The sequence below is a fragment of the Nematolebias whitei genome, chromosome 3, assembly GCF_014905685.2.
Source record: "Nematolebias whitei isolate Nwh7 chromosome 3, NemWhi1, whole genome shotgun sequence".
In the NCBI taxonomy this organism is placed as follows: domain Eukaryota; kingdom Metazoa; phylum Chordata; class Actinopteri; order Cyprinodontiformes; family Rivulidae; genus Nematolebias; species Nematolebias whitei.
This window is the reverse complement of record NC_056500.1, coordinates 38,096,586-38,108,930: the sequence shown is the minus strand read 5'-3', so window position 1 is coordinate 38,108,930 and position 12,345 is coordinate 38,096,586. Positions and strand designations below refer to the sequence as shown.

Below are 12,345 nucleotides of genomic sequence, written 5' to 3'. Positions count from 1 at the left end.
TATGTGTGTGTGTGTGTGTGTGTGTGTATGCACACACATATGTGTGTGTGTGTGCATGTAAATCGCCCACATGGATTATTTGATAAAATTGCACTTTTTAGTTTTTATATTGCTTAAAGATAGTTTCCTCAAATTATTGGGGTGGCCAAAGATTAATCTATGGTGGCCAAGACCACCATTGGCCACCCTCTGGCTCCACCAGTGCACCTGGTGGTGGATGAAATTGCTCCCTCGACTCACAGGATCTATAACTCTGTACTGCCTCAGACAAGAAAAGAAAGAAAAATAAATAAATAAATAAAACCTCCCGCCGTGCTTCTCAGTGTATCTCCTCCCGGATTGAATATCTTGCACCAAAAACATTTAGGTTTACTTTCATTCCCTGTTCAGTTCCAGTTCAGAAAAACACTCCTCTCCAAAATTAAAAACATTCACTATTCATATCCCTTAGCAACGGGGGACATCAGCGTATTGCTTCTTTATTTTATATCTTTACAGCAAATGTATAACTTTCATTAAAAGTTAGTGTACTATAACATGACCCAAACACAAACCTACAGAAGCAGACGCTGATTTACTTTGTTCCCTGGATTTTAGAACAGAACAAAGATCACAGTATTTTGACATTTCTTATTTTAAAAAGACAAGTTTTGTTTAAAGACTGTTTTTTTATCCTCTCTAATTATATTTTTTAACAAATCAAGCTTGTGGGCTTCAGAAAAGCTGTTTGGTGTCAGTTTTAACCACCTCGTTGTGTCCAATCCAAACTCGGCTGCTTTTTTCTTCTAACTGAAACAGACATAACCACAACAACCCTCCATGGGAGACGTCGGCTTTGCTCTGTAGATTGGATGCCCCAGGCTGATAAACTATTGATACGGGGCTCAGGTAACACACCTGATATCTGAGGGTGCATGTGTGTGTGTGCGTGTGTGCGTGTGTGTGTGTGTGTAGAGGCACATAAAAAGACAAGAGGACTGGAGGGGTGAAGGGCTAAAACTGAGAGAAAATGTTTTAAAACACAGGATGTCCGTTCACTCACAGATGCTCCAAGTAAGTCCACACAGGCCTGTTTGGTTCTGATTGGAGGACAGGGCGGACACTCGGGGTCCGGGGGGCCAATAGCAGAGCTGCGTGGTGCGGTGACTCAGGACATGGTCGAGGAAATGGACTGCAGAGGGAGACGAGCAGCCTGTGTGTGGAGGGCACATAACAAACACATCACTGTTGGAGAAGAAACAAGCATTTGTGTTTTAACTAAACACATCACGGCTCTGCTCTCAAACGCCCCCAGCAACCCCCATCCCAAAAAATGTACTTTGCATTTCACTGTGCTTGCACGCATGTGTGATGAGTGTGAGCAGAATAGCTTGAATTCTTCATTCTCAGCTTGTCTCTGTCTGATTAGCATATTTCCTTTCTTGACCTTTCCTGGGGAGAGCACTGACTTGAACCCAAAGATCAGCTTCAGGTCGTCTCTGTGGGCTCATAGTGCACAGATGCACGTTCTGTAGTGCTCAGTATCCCTCATCGTCAAAGGCGAAAACGCAATTTGTGTTTGTCTGTTAGCAAAATAACTCATGGACCAGTTGGACAGATTTTAATGACTCAGACTGTTGTCCCTCAGTGCACATTAAAAGCAAACGCACCACAAAGAGCCAACGCAAAGACGGCCACACTTGAGTCAGATTAACAGAAACTAAGCTAACATTTGGTGTGGTAGTAGCTGAGAGTCATTCTGAGTGCCATCTCACGTCCTTTTGTGTCTTTTAGAAGGTTTGATTGAAACGGCTCAGCTCCTACAGCATCAGATTATTTGCGTGTACGTAACTCTTCTTTAATGACTGATGTTTTATTCATTAACAGTTTAAGAAAGAATATGTAGTTTCTCACTTTTATCTTCACAATACAGTCAGTGGAGTTGTTAGATAAACCCGTGATAACTGATGTTGTACTGCAGTACTTTGTTTGTTCAGCACTGCTAAATAATATCCGGTCATTAAGTTGACGTTTTACAACTGTTTAATGATAGGTGAACATAAACCACAGTGGAATATTACTAGTTAAGTCATTGTACTACATCAGTTTTTCCATATTTTTTCAGACAGTTGTCACATAAACCCCAGTGTAACAGGCCAAATTAAGCCCTGCCCAGATTAAACCCCGGTACAGTTTGGCTCAGTCGTATACCGTAGAGGATAAACTGTCCTAGGTCAAACTGTATCCAGAGCGAGATGTAAAATAATCTAAACCAGACTATACCCCTCTAGACCAAAATATACCCATCTACACTGTATATACCCATCATCTGGTCTGAGGGGTAGGTCATAGTATACCTGGGGTATAATCTAGGCTAGGCCATTCTAACCTCAGGTATAGTACCGACTTGGGAGTACACTATGGCCTGTTACACTAGTAAGAATACACACCTTAATCTGAGGCGATGGGTAGAATATTTCTGGTTTTGGCAGATAAAATGTAAGTAACATTATCTGTCTCCATAACTCTGTTGAGAAATTCATTTACACATGAATGCTACAGATACACAGGCTTGGCACGGCTTGGTCCAGCTTGGCACGGCTTGGTCCAGACGTAGTGAGGTTGCCTTTGGATCAGGATCTACGTGTAAGAAGAAGAAGTGCTTTGTGTTGTCATCATGTTCCCATACAATGATGAAATTAGTTCTCTGCATTTAACCCATCAAGATACACCCAGGTGGAGCAGCGGGCAGCTATGTAAGCACCTGGGGAGCAGTTAGGGATTGGGTGTCTTGCTCAGGGACACTACAACATGTGGGCATGGCAGTGAGTTGAGCCTGTGACTTTCTGGTCCCATGACGGCTGCCCTACCTCTATACCACAGCCGCCCCAGTCAAGTGCGAACTATTTGTACCTTTCTGTTATAGTGTTCCTGTTTAGAACAATTTTGAATTAATATTACTGTACCTACAAAATGTTTTTGGTGTTCTTCTATGAGCAAATAATAATTAAAAAAATTACAACAGTTTTTATGTTAACACCGAATACAAATATTTTAAATATAGTATTAGTAAAGATTTTTGTGCCAAGGCAAAAGAGATTACCGTAGTCGTATTACATTAGACAATGTGATAAATACAGGCATTTGGTTCAAATCTGGAAAAAAAAAATCACGGCAAAAGGCTGAAAATGTTAGCATTAGCTTTGATTAGCCAGCTGCGTTGGCTCCGACTGCAGTGCATTGTGGTTAATTTTCACTACATTTACTGTAGACAGGCTTCTAGGGTACTACATACTGTAGCTGGAGGAAAACAAAAGTTAAAATGTCAAACACTTCAACAAAATGGCTGACTCAAAGTAAATGAATGGATAATTAGAATAAAATCAGAGATTCATTTCGACCAGACAGATGAGCTAATGGCTAATATCCAATGTGGATATTTGCTAACCTAAAACAACTCAAATCTCAAATATTTGTTAGTTTCATAAACAGTTTTATAAACAGTTTCATAAACAGTTTTATAAACCTTTACATCAACATCAAGTGTTCATTAGTTATTACTGTGGAAATATGATTTTCAGGCACACGGTGCTGCAGATGGAGCTCACAGCTTGTAACGCTAGTTTGATATTTAATCGAAGTAAATGCTTGAGGTCACAGTTATTTTAGGACGGCACGTTGGTTTTGGTTCCACTCAGATTAGCCGTTATCTTGTCAATCTGGTCAGAGTTAAACTCGTTTTCTCCCGAGGATGTTCGAAGAGCTATCAGCAACAGGTAAGATGTTAACTGTTCGTATCTTTTGCAAGTGACCTTTTTACAGTTATTAATGTGCACGCTCAAAGTCAATATTTTATTAAGTTTTGGGGTCTAGATAGTTTCATGCCCACTTCCAGTTCACTGAAATACACTTGGCCTAAACAGTGTTGATATATCCACGTGTGTTTCAGCTGCTCTGCACTCATTCACACACCCGGAAACATTACACGTTCAAGTTCAAGTCAACTTTATCGTCATTACCATCCCATCTGGTACATGAGGTGGAACGAAATTATGTACACAGGGTCCAACACCGAAAAATAACAAAAAGTATAAAAAGAAACAGTAAATAAGGATCTAAGATATACGCTAAACAAACACCAAACAATACGCTAAAAAATCTGAGAGATACGCTAAACACTAATAATTTAAAATAATATGGCGTAACAACAGCAGCCCGAACATGAGTCTTTGGTGAGCAGATAGGTATGAATGAATACAGCAGCATGTGATAATTAGCAGCATGGATAATCAGCAGCATAGATAAGATCAGCAGCATAGATAATCAGCAGCATAGATAAGTCACATATTGCCAATTAAAGTGGCATTACAGTGATTTTTCTTTTTTCCTTACAGTGATTATACTGGTTAGGGATTTATGTCACTGTCATAATGCAAAATACCAATAAAGTTAAATTTGTTAACAGTAAATAAAAAAGCAGGCCTAAGAGACCAAAACAAAAGAGAATAACTTTGACTTGCTTGGAAACTATTTGGGGAATGGTGCTCAATTATCCATCTTTCCATTATCTTTACCTGCTTCTTCGTTTTTGGTGCACGAGGGTCACTTGTGCCCAAGTCCAGTAGTCACTGTGCGAGAGGCGGGGGACACTCTGGACAGGTCTCCATTCCATCACACATAGAGACAAACGACCATTCACTCTCTCACTCACACCTAGGGATAAATTTAGTTTACCAATCAGCCTAACATGCATGTTTTTGGTCTGTGGGAGGAAACTGGAGTACCTGGGTAAAACCCACACATGCACGGAGAGAACATGCAGGGTCTGCTCACTCAGGGGGGTCGTGGGCCAGGGTTTGAGCTGACGACCTTCTCGCTGAGAGGCAACAGCTCTATCAACTGCACCACTGTGCCACTCCTTAGTTACTATAAAATTATCAATAAAGATTTGAATTGTCCCTTTAAGTTAAAAAAAAAAAAAACTGTTACTGCAGTTTTCCTAAACGTTGCACCACATTCCACATCTCATTCCCAAACCAGACCAAAATAATCCATTTTAAATGGTACAAAATGAATAAAACACCCAAAAAGCTGAAATGAGCAGCCATCTAAAACAACATGTAATACCTTTAGATCAGTCAAACTTATACAAATAAAAGAAGACTGTGGAACATCACGTGGTCATAAAACAACAACACGTTTTTTTGATCATATCGGGATAATTATAATAATTTAATATAAATAGAAAACCGCTCATGATCCCAGCAGGTGAGGATTGTTCTTCCTCGTGAGCCAGCTGATGACGTCAATCTGCAGCGGCGCTATCAGAGGCTAAAGTACCTGGAAAGGCTGTTCCTCCCAGCCCTTTACTCACACTAAGTGTTTTTTATTTTTTATCTTCTGCCACTCCCTTTGTTTCCATCTTGCAACACCGCCTAGTCCCGCCTTCCCCCCACCCGGCAGAAAAACTCTTACATGTTCCCCCTCCTCTTCCTCCTCCTCCCCGTCGTATTCAGTTCCCGGGGAGCTATTTAAACTTTTACTGCCATTTATTTCCCTCCCAAAGTCCCATCCTATTTTTTTTTATTTTATTTTATTTTAAATTTACTTTCTGTTCAGGGAAAAAGTCGAGACTTCAAAGAGCTCTCGTTTCCCCCTCCGCTCGCGTCACCTGAAAGCCTCAGACAGGTAAGGCCATTGAACGGCGCACAGCGTTTTTAACAACAGGTGTTTGCTCCACTTTGACTAAAATCATTGTTTTTGCTCATGAGCTCTGTTTTATTCGCCGACTTCACGACTGCAACGTTGGGACCGAGTTAGTTTATTTGAGAAATCGAGGCGGATTTTTCCACTTTTACTGTGTCGAAACCAACTGATACTCAGGTGGAGTCAGGTGGTGGTGGTGCGTTCAATAACGTCACGACATACCCGCTGCGCAAATTTTCCCCGTTAGATCTCCTATTTTTTCTGCCATAAATCGATGCTATATTTTCGCGTTAAATATACTTTCACAAGCTGATGTTTTCTGTTTATATTTGATCACAAGGTGAAGTTATTTGCTTTAAATTATTTTTACTCTGTCTCGGCTGCACCGGTTTAACGTTTTGTCAGTGAATCAGTCTTCCTTTAATCAGTTTCAAGTTAAAAGTTTGCATCTTTTTGAAGAAGTACTGTCTCTACTGCATTGCATTTGTTGGCTTGCTGTAAAAGTTAAAGCAAAGTGTGTCCAAAGGTCATGACAGTAACAGCTCTCCTGACTGCCGCCAGTCATGCAAGATCACCTGATGTTTTTTTTTTTTTTTAAAGTTGATTTTTAATCTTCAAACCTGAAATTTCCAGGGCAGACCTACTTACAGATGTATGTGTCATTGTGAAACATCTACGCCATCAGTCGATTTTGAGATGACCTATTTTTGTGGCGTTGCTTCATCTCTGAAGACTGTCTGGGTGTCATGAGACGAGTCTTCACACAAAACCAACACTTATTATAGTTAATGAAAGGATGAACCCACCTGAGCTGACATACCTGCCCCCACTGTTCACCTGCGTATTCAAATTCTGACACGGTAACGCCTATTTTCATAGAAAATGTAAGAGGAAACATCACCGTGCAGCTTTAGACTGAAAGGGTGCTTTCACTTGTTTTATGTCAGTTTGCAGCCTCCCTCCAGGCTCCTGGATCTGCAGCACATTACGTTAATGAGGCGCTGTCACTGGAAACCTACTGGAAACTTTAGTCTCGCTTCCCCTCCTGTAAAAGTTTATTTGACGATACAACTCTTAACTGCACCGCAGATGAAGCCTGTCGGACCTGTTCTCATGTTTTGGCAGTTGAACAAAATGGTGACATGATAAAAACTGGCAGAGGTGAGGAGACTGAGCCAGGAGACTGTGGTTAAAAATGAGACTTTAAATCCTAAATGTCTGCTGGTTCCAAAAAAAAAAAAATAACCCGAGTCTACAGAGGTTCCATGTCTTTTTGCTTTGAGCTGTCTTTAATTGTGCCATCGTGTTTTCTACATTTTCAGGGGGTACTGACCTTTAGACTGATCTCAGCTCTGTGTAGTCCTCTAGGTAAACAGCTGATGAAGCTTTAAAAGATAAGGGCATAAGAGACTAAGAGATCGTGTTGCCATTATAAACAATATCTCATACCCTGGCATGGGAAAGTAACCCCCCCACCCCACATATATTTAGTTTTGATGGAATTTAAGTCATTTCAGCTGAGTTTTATTATCATAACATGATAAATGGGATATTTTAAAGTGGGGTTCTGTGGAAGAAATATGAATAATTAATACCTTGCTTGTTGCAGATGGCTCTTTGAGCGACATCACTTTGGAGAAATAGTGGCAAATTCAGAATAGAATTCAAAAATCTTCTAACCTACAAAGCCCTCAAAAACCTAGCTCCATCTTATATTACAGATCTTATTGTTCCATGTTTTCCCAACAGAGCACTTCACTCTCAGACTGCAGGTTTGCTTGTGGTTCTTAGAGTTTCCAAAAGCAGAATGGGAGGAAGATCTTTCAGTTATCAGGCTCCTCTCATGTGGAACCAACTTCCAGTTTCTGTCCATGAGGCTGACACATTGTCCAGTTTTAAGACTGGGCTTAAGACTTTTTGATAAATCCTATAGTTAGTGTTCGCTTGTTATGCTGCTATAGGCTTAGGCTACTGGAGGATAAATTGACCTAATTTCCTTCAATTAATTGTTCAAATTGAACAGTTTTCATCTGATACCATTTCTATCTTAATATGTGATTCTCGGCCTGCCATTGTGTATCTGTTCCTCTCAAACCCAGCCAGATGAAGCAGATGGCCGCTTGTCCTGAGGCTGGTTCTGTTTAAAGGTTTCTTACTCATGAGGGAGTTTTTCCACTCCACTGTCGCCTTCGTGCTTGCTCAAGATGAGAGTTCTGTGATGAAGTTAGACTCAAAGCAGTCTGCTCCTCAGATAAATAACGTTATTAACTTGCTTTTTATGTATATGAATGTTTCTGTTCAGTGCCCTGAGACGACTTCTGTTGTGTCTCGGCGCTATATAAATAAACTGAACTGAATTGAATTGACTGGATTAACAAAATAATCTGATCAGGAGCCAAACCAAAGTGGATTGCTGCCGTCTTAAAACAACTCCTTTTTCGAAAACACCACTGTCGTCCACATAAATGTCATTTTATAAACCTTGACAGTTCAGCTTCACTTCACACAGTTCTGTATGTAGAAGTTTATTTTAAAGCTCAAATAGTAGCAGCTAACTGCGTCAATCCAATCAATTAAACTGTTTCTTCAAAGAGCTATAGCAGCGGGGGAGTTATTACTTCATAGCGTCTCTACAGAACTCAGTTTCAAAAGATCTGAACTTTGCTTTGAAACATTTGTGGACTCTTGACTCCACATACCACCGGCACCGTTTTCTTGCCTACATTGATAAGCTGCCTTTGGCTTTTTGTAGTCGTGTTGGATTTTACTATCAGGGTTTAACCTTTGATAGGATTTTCTGCTGCTCTTTCTACAAGACTTTGCACACTTTGGAACAGTTAAACATTTGTCACCAATGGAAAAGCTAAAGTGCTCCCGAGCCGAGTTCATTTGTCCGATTTTTGTTCTGATTCATTTCGTTTTAAAATAAGTTTGACTAACCAAGAAAAGATGAAAGGCAAAACAACTTGTGATGACTAACATCACATCTCTTCATTCACAAAATGTCCTGAGCTGCGTCAAATCGAGACAATTCCACTTTAAGTAGAGTCTGTGTCACAGAACTAACTGTTCTTCTGCTGAGGCTGTCTCGTGTTTTAGTGACGCGACACAAAGAGCTACAATTAAGACCCTTAATTTATGATTAATGCAGGAATTACGTCTGAGAGGAAGACTGAAAAATGATTTAAAACTCATTTATTTGTACTAAGATTACAAAAACATGATCCAGCTCCATTCCCAGATGGAAAACAAAAAACACTTGGGAGACTTGGAGCATAACATTTAAACATTTTGTCTACATAAAATGTGCCAAAACGGGATTATCTTGTGTGTTGTTCTTGTTTGGTGGCTAGAGGTTTGAATTACCGTATTTTCCGGACTATAAGTCGCTCCTGAGTAAAGGTCCCATCAGTCAAAAAATGCCTCATGAAGAGGAAAAAATAATATGTCACTTAGGAATATAAATCGCATTTATTTAGAAGTGCATTTCACAAAGTGCTAGAACAGACATTTAATCTGAAATAACAATAACACAGAGAACATACCTGGCATCCTGAACTGGCTTAACTAACATAACAAGCCAACGAGTCCAACAAGCACGTTATTGGTAAATTCACCAATCTCATTCCACATCACTTTTGGGGGCATTTTATTTGTGTTGTTTTTTAAGTTTTTCTCAGTTGTCTCTAAGTGAATGTATTTATTTATTTTTTTTTTTTTTGGGGGGGGGGGGTGTAGCGGTAGAGGAACAACATATAGTTATCAAAAGCCTAGAGGGCCTTCTTGCAGCTGCAGATGGTAATGTTTACTCTTTGTTCATGTCTGTATGAATGAACATTTAACGTGTCAGTCAAAAGTTGTGTCATGAATAGGGGAAAAACGTATACAAGTCGCTCCGGACTATAAGGCGCAGGACTGGCCAAACTATGAAAAAAAGTGCGACTAATAGTGCGGAAAATACGGTAGTTTACTGATGTGAATGTTTCTGCAGCAAGACGTGAAGATATGCAGCTGGTGTTCATGTTATCTGTTTCAGTGGAACAGGATGTGTTTGAAACGCTTCATGTATCCCAGGAAAACATGACTAATAATTCTAACACTTTTATTTTTAATGCAGTTTGTATCAGTGGATCTAGGCCATTTTGGAAAATTATACTTTTATTTTCTTTTATATTCTTACAGAAATGTTTTTTTTTTGTGTGTGTTTGTGAATGATTAAAAGCTAAACTAAAATGTAAAGTATATTTTCCTCTGAAATCCATGTTTGATGATATATTTACATATTTTTAACCTAAAAGGTGTCCTATTATGTGGTGGAATAATAACATTTCAACAATTAAATAGTAAAATATAATCAATTTTAATATTAAAAACACATTTTTAACAAAAAAATAAAATACAGCTGAAAGTTCATTTAATTTCAACTCTGTTAATTGTTTTATTAGAGTGACAAAAAAAAACCTGCCTTGTTTTAAAAATCCACTGTTTTCTTTTGTTAACATTCTTCAGGTGTGTTTTCTTTGAGAGTAACGAAACAGTCTGTCCATTTCTGAACAATTTAACTTACAAATGGTTTTATAATTGGTACATAAATAAAGTGCAAAATAGAGATGCACGATATTGGATTTTTGGCTGATATCCGACATTCCAATATGTTAAAACTTATTTGGACGGTAATCGATACCAATATCGATATTTTTCCCGTAGACCTACTTACAGAGACTACACAGTTTTCTCTGCTGTGGAATTAAAATACTACATTATTCTGCATGATCTTTGTCAGTTTGACCTGCTACCTGATGCAGATGCCAAAAAGGGGGCTGAAAATGATGTAACACTTCAACTTGGATTAGGTTTAATGTCAAATTTATTCATATCATTTACTCTCTCTAACTCAATGACAACACTCGAACAGTGCAAATTTGTAAATTTTCACAAATCTGAACTCAACCTGTTTACAAGTGACAAGTGAATAGTGCATAAGTAATAGTGCATTAATAGAAATACTTGTCAGTTTCTTAAATTAAACATTAATTTGAAACAGAAGCCTTTTTTATATCGGTGAGATATTTTGATGGAATGGCCGATGTCCGATATTTAACTTCATCGCTAATATCGGCCGATATCGATACCATTTTTTTTAACTAAAGGTTTCACTAGACAACTTTTAGCCTGACTGAACCAAAGCTTTGCCTCAAAGAAGTAATATTACTGTTATTATTTGAGGAAAATCTTGCTCAGGTGGAGCAGTGGTTAGTGCTGTTGCTCCACAGTTGGAACGTTGCAGGTTCGCCTCCTGGTCAGTCTCTGTAGAGTTTGCGTGTTCTCTCTGTGAACACGTGGACTTTCTCTGGGTCCTTTCCTCCTGCAGACCAAAACCTTTCATGTTAGGTTCATTGGTAACTCGATGGTCCCTGGGTGTGATTGGTTGTCTCGCTTGTCTCTGTGTGTCCCTGTGGTGGACTTGTAGACTGTCCAGGGTGTCCCCCACCTCCGGAAATAGACCCCACCTTCCCACGACCTAGAAAAGATAAAGCAGGTCTCATTCTGCACATGCAGCTACAAAATGTTTTAAAAAGTCTCTCGTCTCACTTCAGCTGCTTCTGTGTGGTCGTGCTAAGCTAACATTAGCTTACTTCTCAGTTTTGATGATGATGCGTCACACTTTTTCATTGTTTCTTGTGTTTTTATGTTTTTATTTTATCATGCTTTTACCAGTAATTACAGTGTTTTTTTTTATTTTCTTTTTACTGCCTTGATCTTATTGTTAAGCACTTGGGTAACGGCTGCTGTTTTAAATGTGCTTTATAAATACATTTGACATGACTTGTTGCTGCAGCCAATCACGCCAGCAGATATTACTAAAATCTTGTTTAAGGAAATTGTTTTGCTATAAACATTGTGTTAATCATATGTGCACCAAACTTTGCCTCGGCTCTCTGTTGCGTGCCCCGCTCCCCTCACCCCTTCCACACGATGTATACTTTAATGTTCAAGGTTTGATATTTGCAGTCCAATATGGTCAGATTAATATCGAGTGAGGACTTCTGTGTTTTTTTCATCTTCACTTCATCCTCTTGATTGATCATATCCTCATTTCTTATCCCCTCTAGTCTCATCTAGACGCTGCTGTCGGCATGTGCAGGGTAACCAAACACTATTGTCAGTAATCTAAGTCATGACGCTGCAAAGTCCTTCGTGGACATTGGCTGGTTTCTATGGTTACCGTCAACAGTCTGGACTTTCAAGTGTTCGTTACGTTATACCTCGGAGCGCACTGGTCAGGGTGGTGGTCGTCTGCGGTCCTGTCTGTTACAGCTGCTTGCAGAGGGAAACTTCATCCTGTGGTCAGACAGGTGGCTGATGCACTTTATGATCCAGTTTAGATGCTACAAAACATTTTGTGGGAACTTTAAAAATCATGCTTTATGTTGGGAAGAGCTTTGCTGTGAACAGTTTTTCCTCCGCTACTAAGAAACTTTATCAGAGTATACCGTCAAAAAGGCTGCAAAGTTGGTTGTTGAGCCTCAGAAGAACCTCCTCATGAAGAGGTTGTCACCGTTGATTATAATTCCAAAGAATGGTTGTGAATAAGAGTAAGCATGCAGCCTGTGACACGGTGACATAATGGCTTTTTGTGCTTGTGAATAGAGGTTCAGA

At 39.4% G+C, this 12,345-nt stretch overlaps 1 protein-coding gene across 1 annotated transcript in view; it reads left to right on the top strand.

The window, feature by feature from the left end:
- Positions 1 to 5,583: 5,583 nt before the first annotated feature.
- Positions 5,584 to 12,345, top strand: part of ugt8 (UDP glycosyltransferase 8) — a 32,988-nt gene continuing 26,226 nt past the window's right edge. The window contains exon 1 of the mRNA XM_037674940.1: positions 5,584 to 5,667. The gene's annotated coding sequence lies outside the window, so the exon portion shown is untranslated. The remainder of the gene's footprint in view (positions 5,668 to 12,345) is intronic.